This window comes from Choloepus didactylus, chromosome 10, assembly GCF_015220235.1.
Source record: "Choloepus didactylus isolate mChoDid1 chromosome 10, mChoDid1.pri, whole genome shotgun sequence".
In the NCBI taxonomy this organism is placed as follows: Eukaryota; Metazoa; Chordata; class Mammalia; order Pilosa; family Megalonychidae; genus Choloepus; species Choloepus didactylus.
Window position 1 is genome coordinate 48526789 of NC_051316.1, and position 6364 is coordinate 48533152.

Below are 6364 nucleotides of genomic sequence, written 5' to 3' on the forward strand. Positions count from 1 at the left end.
GAAGAGCAGGCACTGGGATAGATGGGGTGTCACTGCTGTACCAGAAATTTATCCTCTGAAGACTCTTGCCAGAAATGGTGCAAATGATCAGGAGCCATAACTGTACAGATGGGTGGGTGAGTGGGTGGGGATGGGAAGTACGGTGGAAGAAGATAAAGGGCAACAATGAAATGGAAAAAAAAAGATTTGAGAGGAAAATGTCAAGCATCGGAATTGTTCTTTTACCCATCACTGTATCCCCAGCACCCACGGTGGGTGCTCACTGTTTGTTGGCAAATTACTAAAGTAAAGAACAGAGGTGTCCGTCAGTGGTGATTTCTGCTAGACTGTTTCCTACCTGCAGTTCTGAGCTAAAGGCAGCACCTAAAGAAGATGGACTCCAAGGATCAGCTGGCTGCAGAGGAATGGCTCCCTTCGCTGTTGCCCAAAGCATGGGCAAGAATGAGGATTTTTCCCTTTTCTGCTGCCTGTCCTTGAATCATCCTAGATAGACCCTATCCTAACTCTGTGAAGTTAAACCCAACCTCACAGAGCCTAATATAAAATATCAAATCTCTAATGGTCACTAAATTTTCTGTCTTAAAGTTACTGAAGAAAATGAAGCATAACCTCAGCTGAAATTATTTGGAGAGATAAACAAATAGAGCCTCATCTAAGTCCTTGAAGCTGTAGCTACCTTGGTTAAGCACTGCTTTCTCTGGAATGAAGCTGCTGAATCCAACTCAGTTCCTACTTTGATTTTTGTGGCACTAACTTGTCAGCTAAATGACCTTCACGTTTACTTTTTCCCACAGATTGGAAGATTACAACTCACTAGTAGCAAGGATAAGGGAGTGATTTTCAAGATGTTATAGCTCTGAAGGGTACAGTTGGGACATGAGCCTCCCCCACCCCTGTCCCTTATCAATTCCTGTATGCAATGATAAAACATGAGATGGATGAATAAAGTGTTCTTGTTATCCAACAGGATGAGCAGAGGGATTAGTGAGAAATAAAGTCTCTGTACTAAGGATCAGAAGTCTTGGTTTCTTCTTCCATTTTCTAGCCTTGTGACCCTGCCCCAGTTGCTATACTCGTCAGAGCTTCAGGTTTTTTCACTGTGAAACAGGGATAAGAGTTACTCTGCCCTTCTTCCGGCCTGCTGAGGGAATCCAGTTAGATAATTAACGCATGTGAACCTGCTTTGGAAACTCAAAAGAGCTGCCCAAAATGTAAGGTAGTACTATTTACAATTAACACCTCCAGAAAGTTGACCCAGCACACACCACTCCCCACCCCACCACCCCACCTCCACCCCCAGGTTGCATTCGCTGCTGGCAACATTAATTAAAAATCCGGCCAACCGTGCAGGCAGGACAGAGCCCTGACTTACCATACCAGTTTACATCTTCTGGCAAAGGCCAAATAGCGAGGGCCTCGGGGTGGAAGGAGGAAAGCGCATCAGCCACACACAACTGGCGCCTGGAAACCCAGCCCGACCCTGCTCCCGTGGCCTCTTTTTAGAGCAGGTTTCCAGTGCATTCCTCGTGAAGGTAAATACACGCATTCCAACAGCCCACCTGTGTCCACCCAGCCTGTAAACGCCCCCTGAGGGTATCAAAGCACACCGACTTCCATTTGAAACAAAGCCACTGGGCGGCCAGCTTCCCAGTTAATAATAAGGAAGAAAGAGAGGACTTGGCAGGCATGCCGGCTTTACAATAAATTAAGCTGACGCTGCTCATTTAAAAGCGCGGGTTTGTCTGCAGTCTGCTTTGCTACTCTCCATCAGCTGGACGCGAATGTCTATCTCTAAGATTCATATTAAGCAAAGAGCTGGAAAAGAGGGTTGCAGGTAACCCAGCAATCAATTAAGAAACGCGATGGTCCAAATTCACCGAAAATTGAGCGAAGGGCACCCCAGGAAGCACAAGTGCTTAAACACGGCTTAAAGAAATCAAGCTATGCCTTAGCACTCCCATCGCCCAGGGTTTTTTTTAATCCGCTTGCGCGTAGGGAGTTTTTTGCGCTGGAAATTAGAAAAAGTGAAATGCAGCACAAGCGCAGAGATTCAGAGAGGCTCGGAAGGCTCTCCCCCACCCCCACCTCAGGAGTTGTGAAGCTGCAGGAAAAAGGAGTCGAAATGGGAATCAAGCCCATGAAAATTCTTCATGCCAAATGGTCATAGTCTTGAAATCTCCTTCCTGGACCGTCTCCAGTTGGGAACCCCAAAAGGCACAACTAAATGTGTATCTGGAATGAAAGGATGAGAGAAAGTGGGCATGGGGGCAGGAGAGTGGGCTGCAGTGATGTCTCCAGAGGGGTACCTGCACCTGTGCACAGAGTTGATTTTGTCATACCTCATCTAGGATCCTCATGACAAGCCCCCACAGTTGGGAGGGCAAGCCAGACAGCCTTTCCTGCAGAGATGAGGAAGTAAGATGCAGTTCCTGCCCTCAGACAGCAACCCTACTCCAGGCAGCGGACATGTGTGTCCGTGCTGTGGTTGAGGTGGCCTACCCTCATTACACACCTGTACTCCAATTCCGAACCTAGGGCAGGTGGATCCCCCACTCAGCACCTGCTTCTTGAAACTTCCTTATGTCTTTCACCCCACCCCACCCCCACCCCCCACTCCACTTTCTTTTTAGTTTTATCTGTTATAGAATTGTCTATTTGACTGGAAGTTCCTTGAAGGCAGGAGCTATCCCCTTTTTTATCAGGGGAGAGATTTGAAGAGCAGGAGGTTCATATCCAAGGAGACACTAGTGCATCTCACTTTTTCTAATTTCCAGCCACCCAGCTGTTGGATATGCTGATCAAGGTTGGATGCTAAGAGAAAAACCTTAAGAAAAAATAGTGACTTTCCTAAGCCTAGAGATGATGCTCAGCAGGAAAGCAATATTGACAAGTGTTTATGAGAACAAGCTCCAGAGTCAAACATACCAAGGCTCAGTTCCGAGTCCTGCCTTTTACTAATTAGTGATGTTGGGCAAATGGATTATCTTTGTAAGCCCGAGTTTCTCATTTATCTGCAAAATGAAGTTCTGTGAAGACTAATGAGTTAGTGCATGTGCCACATTCAACAAGGTGCCAGACTCAGGACCAGGGCTCAATAAACATCAGTGATTCTTATATTTGATGAAGAAAAGAAGGTAAATGTTTTTTCTTTAATTCACTCAGCCTTTTCCCTGGGGTCTTCCCTGTAAAAAGTGTATGTGTGTAATTTCCATGTCTTTGCTCTTCTCTCACATCGTCTGCCACTTTGTCATCCTCTCTTGTATTCATCCCCACTTTTTCTCTCTCTCTGTCCCCACATTCCTCCACTTTCCTCCCCTAAATGTGGATGAGCCGGGGGAAGACCGGAGAAGGACAAAAGGCAGAGAGGCACGGGTGGCAGGGTGACAGTGGAACTCAATGGGGCTGTCTGGGGTGGTGAAAGGGCCTTGGCTTTCCCATCTCTGAGGATGCCATTTTGCCGGGACTCCTACATTGGGAGAAAGTTCAGTCAATATCTGAAGATTCCCAAACTCATCAATTAATGGGTAAGAAACTAAGCCATAAAGAGGGCTTTAGACCGAATCCCAGGGCATTGGCCAAGCCTGAGCAAGGTCCCAGTCATGGGATTTCCAATCCAAAAGAAAAGGAAAATCCCCACACCATGTTTCCATCTTAACCAGTATCTCCTGTCTTCCCAAAGCATTTTACCTTCTTTCCTACTCAGTGGCTGAAAATATCAAATTGTACCAAGATTTTGACCATGATGGACTTTATTCTCTATACACTAAGGTGCTTGTCTCACTGGTCAGCAGAAGTAACATTTATTGAGAGCTTACTATTGTCTAAGCAGTGTGTTAGGCACTAACATTATCTTAACGGGTCTTTCTTTTTTGTGTTTTAAGTCTTTACATTTGTAGAATTTGAATAAACTTTTGACTTCTGAGCCCAAATAAGCAAAATAAAAAAGAATAAAAATTTTTCCCAAATTAATCCCATTATTAGTAGTACCATTACATTGTATCTGTCACTTCATCTAGGCCTCAGTTTCCCATCTGTTAAATGGGGATATTACCATCTACAGGGTTGTTGTAAAGTTTAAAAGTACTTCTGTCTGACACTAAGTATTCAAATATAAAATAATTATCATTATTCTCTTTTGCAATTTGTGTAGGGATTGACAGGGAGTTTCGTTGATTGGTGAGAAGGAAAGGACATTATGGAAAGTTTGAAAAATTGTAATGAGGACAATATATTTAAAATATATTTTCTCTTTCATATTTTGTGAATGACTTTTCTCCTGATCAACCTGAGGTATCTCTATGTCTCAGGGAGAACTGAGATTTTTATAGCAGGAATGCAAAGAGGAAGAAAAAGAAAGGTCCTGATTTTGACTCACAAAATTGAGTTCCTAGAAGACAGTTTTTAAAGTCAACCATTGTAGAAAAAGAAAAGGATTTTCTAGATTCCTGCAGTCTCCATTAACATATCAAGGGTCAGAACAGGGGACCTGAACTCAAGCCACTGATGGAGGGAACTGAGTTGTGACATAAGGGGTGTCCCTGCCACACAGAAAAGATGGGAAGTGTTTCCTTACTAAGCCAGAGGAATGGCAGGAGAAGAAAAGACATATGAAAGGGGCTAAGATCACAGGGTGACAAGCGGTAGAGAAATTGAGGGGAAGATACCCCGAAAGGAAAGGGAGCCTGTGACCTGCTCCTCATTTGAAACTCAGGAAAGGATCCCTATACCAATGGCCCCTGCCAGCATGTACTGAAGGAGAATGCAAGTGGCAGCATGGTTGTCAGACAGTCGGCATGAGCGCCCTCAAGCGTCCTCTGTGCCAGGTGGCCCAGGAGGAACCAAGACATTTCCACACATCCTAGAGACGGTGAATGCAGCTGAGTTGAGTGTTGGGGCTGCTGTGGCAAGGGATGGGCTGGCCAGCCTACACCCCAGCGACCAGATGAAGGATGTGGCTGAGACACAGAGGGGTCTGCAGGACCACCTAGAGCCAAGCTGGGAGCTGGGAGCAAGTCACAAGGGAGGACCATTGAGCCTTGACTGGGCAGAACAACCCAGTTTCCCCAACCACAGATGTCAGCAGCACAAGTCAACCAGTGACCAGAGACATTGCTAATAACGTCAGTACCAACCCTGATCACCACACAAGGGCCAGGGTGTGCAAATCTAAAGTGTGCACTCTCTCTCCTCCTGCTCCGAGGCCACACATCCACTAACCCATTATACCAAGACAACATCTGGGAAAGGAAGGCAGGAAACAATAAAAGATTTGCCATTTGCCTTTTTTTTAATAAGACAAAATAAAACTCTTTAAACTGAAACCTCTTTCATACCCAAAGAGATTATGATACAAATAATGGTGGTGAAAGCAATGGGAGACTGTGAGGAAGATTTGGTCAGTTGCAGAAAACAAACTGGCTACATTTACTTTGCACAAGTTTACGTAATTTGATACATTTTTTACCTCATTATATGAGAGGGAAAATAGTCCACCCATGAATCTCCTATGTTGAGTAAACATTACATATGTAAGATATTTCTTTTCTACCTGTTTTGCATATGCATGATTATTTCACATAGTTGCAACACATATGATTCACATGATTTCTTTCATGCTATTTTTAAAATTCATCAAAATCACTCTTCCATGCTGCTAAGTGGTCTTCATAATTATGAAAGTTAATGGATACATAAGCTGTTAGTCAAAACTCTGGCAGTTGCAAGTAAAATAAACCCACTAGCTTAACAAAAGGGGGGTTAATGGGAGAATACTAGGCTAGCTCACTGAGTCTGAGTAGGGACTACAGGAACCAGGAAATCCTGGGCACCTGACTGCTGGGAGACAGGGGCTCAATGTTACCCAAGCTCTTCACTGCTCATCCCTCTTCTAAGCTTCTCCACACGATGGGTGCCATGTCCACCTGCAAATCTGGGGGTCTCCATAATATAAGTCTCCACCAAATAGGGAAAACAAAGTCCTTTCAACCAAATCATCTATGGGAAGGACTTTGCACCGGCTTGAATCATGTGCCCATCCTAGACCAACCACAGTGGGTGGGGGGATGGGATACTGTGGTCCTTTATGAGTTGATTTTCCACCTTTAAATGGGGAGAAGGGAGAGAGTGGAATCTGTTAATAGAAGAAGGGTCATATCTACCACACATAAATGTCATTATTAATTTGAACAGTCCTTTGTTTAAAATTTAAGTTGGCTGCAATTATTTTGCTATTTAAAATTATGCCATTTAAAATTATTTGTAGACTTCCTCTTCTTTTGGATGTTTTACTTACAGGAGAAGGAAATTCATGTTTGTTGATAAACTCTATGTCATGAACCATGTTAACCTCCAAATTTTCATTAGC